Source organism: Calonectris borealis, chromosome 13, assembly GCF_964195595.1.
Source record: "Calonectris borealis chromosome 13, bCalBor7.hap1.2, whole genome shotgun sequence".
Lineage (NCBI taxonomy): Eukaryota > Metazoa > Chordata > Aves > Procellariiformes > Procellariidae > Calonectris > Calonectris borealis.
In genome coordinates, this window is record NC_134324.1 from 16,322,177 (window position 1) to 16,330,673 (window position 8,497).

Below are 8,497 nucleotides of genomic sequence, written 5' to 3' on the forward strand. Positions count from 1 at the left end.
GCTACAGCATCCCAAGTTTTTAAGCTAGCTGAAAAAATAATTAAGGTGTGAGAATGGAGCTTGTGGTCCTTTGCCACTTTACAAAGAGGACGGGCTCAGGCTGGCGGGGGCGTAGGGGCTGGAAACCTCCCCACCTCCCGCCTGCGGGGCTTAGGAGCTTCCAGGACAATCTGAGGTGATCCTTGTGAGCAGATGCAGAAGACACACAGAGGTTGCCAGTTCCAGCTAAGTTTCACTATGAATCTGGGAGCTTGTTTGGCTCTAACACAACTTGGAAACTCCAGCCTACAAGTCTCTGTTCGCTAGACGTGGAAAAAAAAAGTGCGTCAGGTCGCCCTGTGCGCTGGCACTGAACGCTTTCCCTCGGCTAGCCAGATGTGCGCAAGAGTCCCCAGTGCCAGGGAAGCAAACATTGTTTCTCCGTATTTCTGGCACAGCGGGACCAATTGTTGTGACAGTGCTGCATGTGCCCTTTACTAACCCCAGAGAATACAGGAAAAACACCGTCAGCAGAGGCAGGAGGTACAAAAGGGATGGATGCTCATGCACTGACCAAAGTTTGCGTGCACTCTCCCTCCCACCAAAGGCACTTGCAATTTCATGAGATTATGTTTTCCGTCTTTCTTTCACGTGGTCCCAGGACAAACCTTCTGCTGGTTTTCCACAGAAGCAGAATCTGGGCTCCCTGTATATGTTCTCCACCAAGTTTATGGATGAACAAGTGGGTTGCAGCATGTGGTCACCCAGTGCTCATCACATCAATTACCTGGGAAGCTAAAGAAACAGTGCTAAATGCCAGTGTGGTGAGGTCCTGGGCTTTGCTTGCTCCATATTCTGGGGGGTCTGGAAAATCCCAGACCTGAACACAGCTCTCTGGCGGCCTGCGCTCTGCGGAGGTGAGCACAGCCCTCCTCGGGAGCCTTTCTGGAAGGAAAAGGCTGTCTGCTCTGGAGGTTGGACAGTCCAACCCGGCTCTGAGCTGCCCAGGGCTGTGTCTGGTCAGGTTTTGAGTATCTCCAAGGATGGAGACTGCACAACCTCTCTGGGCAACCTGCCACCCTCACAGTGAAGCAGTTTTTTCTTACGTAATTTCTTGTTTGCGCCCATTGCCTCTATTTCTTTCACTAGGCACCACTGAGAGGAGTCTGGCTCCATCATATTTACCCTCCCTGGCCCCATCAGGGTTTTGTACACATGGATGAGAACCCCTCAAGCCTTCTCCAGACGGATCGCCCCAGCTCTCCCAGCCGTGACGGCTCCCACTGGTGAAGGGCTGTGTGCTTCACCCTTCCTGCCACTGCCCTCCCTGCATCCGCACCTCTCCCTGCATCAGAGACGTGAAGCCACTCAGACAATTTTCTCAGACAATAAATGGAGGAATTTAGTCTACTCTGTGAGAACATCGACTTGACGGAGGCATCTGGACGGCTGTTAGCAGAGCCACTTACTTCACAAGGAATAAAAGAAAAGGGAAGTTCACGGCATCTGCTTTGCATGGAAGTTCTTGGAAGTTCCTTTGTTTTCGCATGCAGCTCCCACAGGCTGTTCAAAGCTAGGACAGAGAGCCTGGCTTTTTCTATAGTAAACAGAAGAGATGACTCAAAATGTGTTGTAAAACAGAAATTACTCTGAAGATCAAACAAGCGATGATATTTTAGAGTTAAGATGGGGAACCTGAGCAAGATCTTATAACAGCTTTCAAAACAAAAGATAAAACCAAACTCCATCGTCAGGCATTTAGCCCACAAGTTTGTAATAGGTATTGCACCAAGAGCTAGTAAGATCCTATCTCAAAATACGTCTGAGATAACAAAAGTTAGACTTTGAGGCTACAGAATATCCTGGAAACAAGTTGAAAGGAAACGCAAATCCACAACAATTTTTTTCAATTACTGTCAGGATTGCCAATTATTTCTATTGTACAGACAAACTGAGATAGCTGCTTGCTCCTGTTGTACAACTGTTCTGCCGGGGTACTCTTCTTCATGACTCTTGGAGGCTTTAACCAGTAAGAAAGTTCCCTTTCACTGGGTCTTAGTAAATCCCTTGGAGAACACATTTCAGAACACACTTGATATTTTAGCTTAGCTGCTATATTGGACTAGTATCTAAATGGCAGCAATAATGGTGTTTTAATTTTTTTTTTTTTTTAATACTCCCATCTCCAGTCTTCTATTTTCTCTTGTAAACGAACAGGAAAAAAGGAAAAAAATCGTAGTGACAAGAGGATACAGCCCTCTCCTGGCCTGTGCCAGCACTGCTCACAAAGCACGGGCCCAAGCCACCTGCTTTGTGACCTTGCAGAGCACGGTTATTCTGCTACCGTCTGTGGTCTGGTGTTTATCACTAAAAAAGGAGCCGCAAAATACCTTGTTTAAATTTGGCTATATTTCAAAAACTTGATAGTTCCTGGAATTTCCATTTAAGTTTCAAGGAGTGGTGTTGGAAAAATGTTGTTACAGTGGCATATTCCATTTCCTTTCCAGAGAAAATCAAGTAAGTGCTGGAACTACTAAAAAGAGGCATTTTTCTTCTAGCAAAAGCTCAGTCTCTGTACCATTGGATCAATCTAACTTCATGCAAATAAGACACAAACACCTACAGAAAATCTTTCAGATTAAAGTAGACCATTTTCCTCACCAGTGATTTGTGTAACCGGAGAAGAATGGGAAAGTTGTTACTAATATCTTGACCTCTAAAATTTTCCATAGTAAAAGCTATTAATGTATCAGTTTTATTTTACATATGTGTGTGTAACAACAAACCAATACCCAGTAGCAGGTAAAAGGAACTGTGGTAGAGATGAGGAAAGAGTCACCGGGAGGGGAGATTTTTCTCGTTGTTCCTTCCCAGCAGCTTTAAATTGCCAACGTTTCCTCCACACCTGGACTTTTCCCCACAACAAACTATTTCACTGCTGTAAAACTGAGCGGGTGTCTTATGATGTGTAATACATACGTAATATTGTACTCTTGTAACAGAAAATAGGCTTGGCTAGAAAGCGCTATTGATTTTATGTTAAAGTCAGCAGGAAGGGAGGAGGACACTGGGAAACCGCGGCCAAGGCCCCAAGGCCTAATAAATAACGAAGGTGATGGGATTCCTGTGGCCCTGCGGAATGGCACGGACGGGTGACTGAAGATGCCAGGGCTGGCCCCGGCCGAGAGCCGGCCGATAACCCCAAGGCTGCTGCTCCTTGTTTAATCAGGAGCTCGCAGATCGCTGGCAGCCGCAGGGCAGGTTTTTCTCTCGCTGCTCTGCCAACAAGGGCGTCTCAACTCCGAAGGTTCCCCATCCCAAATGGCAGAGAGATGAATCCCCAAGTCTCCTCAGACCTCTCTGGGCGATGCCACCATTGGCAGATTCCAGCCAAATAGGAGATATCCTTCCCCAGCCCTCTGAACAGCTCTACTGTAAAAAAATAAATCAGCTCCAAGCACCCTTTTGCTCTGAGCTGCAATGACCACCCCCTCCCAGGCTTTTTCTGTTTTACCTAAAGAACGCACGGCTCCACACTTCGCACTGAGGGAAGCAAATGCAGAGAGAAGATGCTTCTCCTATACTGATTAGACGAAGAGCTCATCTTGCTGAAGTATTTTGCCCTCGCTGTGTTTAACACACATGACTACTGCACGGATTTATAAATCCTCTTTGCCACCAAAGAGGTCGTAATAGCCACTTCAGTCCTATAGGATGACTACACAGGAAATACTCCTATAAAAATCACAATTTGTCTTTGAGGAAACTAAATGAATTAAATTAAGAAAGATGGGACTTCCTGTCTCATGAAATACACTCTCGGGCAATATATCTGTTGCTTTCAAGATTTAAAAAAATCTTTTTACTTTTAGAAAAAAAAATCTGAAAAATTAGGGTCTACTTTCAGAGCTCATCCTAAAGAATTACCTTATTTCTGGACTCTAATCTAACCGTCGGGTTTGTGACATCCCAGTTACCCAGCCTGTCTAAACAAGGTTCCATCCCATCCTCCTCTGCTGACCTCCGGGGGAACGGGCCGCCCTGCTCCCACCACGCTCCCGCCGCGGGCCAGCCGGGGCCACCGCCGCTCGCAAGAAACGCAGCTGGCACCCATTTCGCAGCTACATAAAGCCAGTACAATTCTTTCTTCATTCATGCAGTGTTAGTATGAGCTGGCACGCTCCAAAACCAAATAAAAAAAGCAAGTTAATCTGAATCTTGACATGCCGGCCACTGAAGTCTAAATCACTTTCTCCAGAGACAGAACAAAGGCTTTGGTTTATTGGCTACATGTTTCTAGTAAAACATTTAAACTCCATTTGCAAACACTAGCTCTATCGTGATATCAGGAGAGTCAAAGCTGGCCGTGTAGTACAACAAGCCACTGCACTTTCAGTGCCGTACAGCACATTTTTTATTGTGTGGTGCAATACCTTCTTTAGGATGCTTTTTGGTTTTTTGGAGCTGAGCCCCACGCGATGGTCAGGTGTGTAAAGCACCTGTGATGCTCCTACAGATGCATAACGGAGACTCTGAGCCAGCCGGCTCAGCAGCTGGTGTCAGCTGGCTCCTGTGGACTGCCCAGGCGTGGGTTCCACCGTGGGTTCCACAGCTAGAAACTTCCTGAAGTGGCAACCCAAACCAGCCTGGGGTGTGATCAGTAAAATGCTGGCTCATCTCCACAATAAAAATCGCTCAGTTTGCTCACAGAATCAGACAAGCAAGACTTAAGCCAAAGGATTCCTAGTGCAGCTCCACCACAGTGTATTTCGTGGAATTAGCTACGTATACGTGTGCGTTGTACTAAAATGCTTATTAGACAGGTTGACCTAGAGGAACACGCACAGAAATAAAAGCCAAGCAACGCAGTGTCACAGTTAGCTTCTCAGCTCTTCCCTAGTGACAGATCCATAGCTATTAGGACCAGAATGGGCAATTACAATCATTTTGTCTAACCTTTCATTAAGGAATTAGGGAATCCCAGAAGAGGCTGAGATCAGCCACTATTCAGAAAGGATTAGAACAATTTGGGGGGGGGGGTGGGGAGGAGAGCAAGATCTGGTTTGCAATCTGCACAGCATATACCTATGCTGCAGACACTTTAGGTTCGTGTCCTCCAACCTCAAAAAATAAACTAGTGCCTTCAAAGCAGACAGTATGGGTTTCTCTACATCACTGTCTAAAATAATTTGCGTGCTGTACAAGTGAAAAATGGTACTAACTTCAGAGACTCGCCAGTTTGGCTACTCTGTACCAAGCTCAGAACGTAACAGCAGAGTATTTCTTACTAAGCACCAAAGTCAAGACTCAAATCGCATAATACATTTTTTTTCCCATTGAATTTCTTGGTTAAAGCAACAATCATCCATAAACACAACTCCTTCCTTATAGCCTGGCTGTGCTGTCCCGGACCAAACTTTAGAGGAACGATCAGGTTTCAGCGCTTCGCGCTGTGATACTCACCGAGATGCGACATCCGGACGGTGTCCTTGCCTTTGTCCAGCGCATTGTAGATCACAGCTGCTGTTGCACCCCTTCTGGCTGCCACCTTAACTTTTTCAGCAAAACTGCAGTTGCCTTTTTCAATCAGTGCTATCCACGGTGGTTCTGTGATGGTGAACTGGGTATTTGTGTCGCAGGCTTGAAGATTAGCAGATTTAGGAATGCCCACAAGCCCCCGAGCACTGAGCAGAGGAGAATTTAATCCGTACAGGCCACATTCACACTGCTCGGACACAGACCTGTTGCTAGTGCTGTTGAAATAGAGTAAGCTTACAGTGGCACTCACAGGAAATGCCTCTGCGGTCTTGAATAAAATCCTAACAACCACCTGGAGGCAGAAAAAACTGAACTTACCCACTTGCTTCATTGCTTATTCATGTAAGCACAAAATGTAGATGTCTACAGATATTTTCAGCTGGTGGTGGTTGTTGTTATCCCACAGCCTGCTGATGAGTTTGAAATTGCAGTTCCAACAGGAACTTGACACCACCCAGGTAAGTCCTTGAGGTGTCAGTGAGCTTATCTGGAGCGGGGGCTGGGACGGGACGCTAGCGACACACCTGCCTGTTGTGAAATAGAGATGCAGACCGAGGACCTGCAAGTAACCTTCGGCCCTAACTTCCTGCTCCTTTTTCACAAAGCATCATGCTCCCCCTCCTTCTCTCCCATTACTGCACAAATTCTAGCTTTGATGATGCTTCCTAGGAGACTGCTCGAGCCCCCTGCTCCTATTTCAACCTAATGTCACTTCAGAGGACCAGGTCATCTTTCCTTCAGAGATGTAAGCCTAGGGTTCTCACTTCACGATGCAATCTGTGACGCAACGACTTTGTTAAAAAGGTCAAAAGTGGAGGGAGGGAAATACTAACAAAAAATTACCCATCTTACAGACTAAGATACCCAAGTCATTCCCTGCATTTCTCCTTTCGGATTCTTTCAGTCATCTACTCTGTCAGGTTCAGCTTGTTCTGGTGTTTATCATGAAGAACATTGATTTATACCAACGCAAGAGATGTAGAATCACCTACACTGATCACAGAAGCCCACTACCTCTTTCAGCCCATTTTCACACTCTAGCTCACTTTCAAGATTTACATTGAGATGTCTGAATGATTATCACACAACTTTCCATTTCTGGATGTAGGCTCTATAGATTCTTTCTCTGAATTCAGTCAGTGTTGTATTCCATAACAATTACTAGTATCAACTCTTGTTTTCTTATATTAGAACAGAAAAATTAAAACCTTACTAATGTCAAAACTCTGTAATCCGTAATGAAAATAAAGGACAATTTGTAAAGTCATCAAGACCTTTTTCCCATTTTTCTGCAAAAGTCACGCTGCGCACAATGTTGAAAGCCAAGAGAAGCTGCAATTGGTGGCATATATTTTGACGGAAGCTCGACCTAGTTCTCCTGTAAAGATTCTTTAAAAGAGTAAACGTGATTGTGGAGAAGATTCTTGGAAAACTGGAACAGCTTTCAGAAGTGAAAAGAAAATGGAAAGAAATGGAAAGAAATAACCCAAGACATTTACATATATTAATTCATTTATTTATATTATACAGTTTTCAGTATGGCACTAGTTCTACATCACATTAATTAAAATCTGATCTTACCTCTAAGATCAATGACTCAGCAAGTTTTATACACTCAGAAGTACCATTAGCTACATACAGTTTATCTTCATCAGCTTTTCTTTGAAATTAATGCTGGAAACATAAGAAACATGCAAATGTAAGATTTTAGAGTACAGTTCTTTGGCTGGGTATGAATTCTACAGTCAGGGAATGTGCTGATAGTATTTTACCCTCAGCAGCAGCAATACACAGCAGCAAGAAAGATGCAGGAGTAAAAATTCTGTATCTTGGTTTAACATGGCAAAATTAACATGTTTTGACACACTCAGGATCAAAAACACCTCGGTTTTATACTTGTGTTAATAAACACCAAGTGAAATAAAACAGCAAGTAGTTTCTTTGCAGAGAGGACCTTCGCCCCAGTGCTACAGCGCTGGTTTGGCAGGGAGGAGGGAGACAGAGTGGTGGAACCATGTATTAACACTGCAACACTTCAGAGATTGAAGTCAGCATATTAAGTTCAACGTAACTTACGGGGATGGGGTAAGTGCCTCTCCAGAATGACCCAGAGTATTGAAACTCCAAGCCTTCCTCAGGCACTGAATATTCTCTAGCTACACGCGTGCCAATGTTAGAAGCCTGCGCTTGTAACATTGGCACTTCATTCTGCAAGAGTAAATACCTCTCCTTCCCAGCTTTTGCCATGAAAAATTTCAAACAACACTTCTGTAAAATAAAATTATATACCTTAAAGTCTCATATCATTAAAGCACATATTATACATACTCCACACCATTCTGATATTTCTTTTAGAGTTAGGAAGTCCTAACATGGAGGATGAAATGATTAATGCTACATGTTTAAAGTGTAGTAAGCAGCACAATGAGGCAAACAGCCTCCCTATTGCATGGGTGGATGGAGTGGCTACAACAACTGTATAGAGCGGCTCTGTGACAGTGTTAGCCACATCAGGTCTTTCGTACAAAGATAATTACTTTAAAAATTGCTTCTAAAAAGAATGGTTTCATTAGAATTAGACTTCGACCTGAAGTATATCTAAATAAAAAATACTGGCTGACACAGTCAGCATGGCTCAGTTTGGTACACGAAGTGCTGGTGCTAATCTCTCTCACTCTAGAGCAATGGCCTCTAATCTTCACATACCCATAAGCAACAAAATTACACAAATAACATATTGCAAGCAACACCGTGCTCTTAGGTTGGTATGTTTTCATTTTGCCTCTGTGGCAAGGTTACAATGTACTCTGACAAACACTGCTCTAGAACTAATACTATATGATCCATACAAAATATAAACATAAAATACATAATCACATTTAATTAACTTTTAGTCTCTGTGCAATTTAAATTAAACTTTTCTCATTAATACATTTTTAAACTGTAAACCACACTAGAGAGACAGAATAATTTATCAATT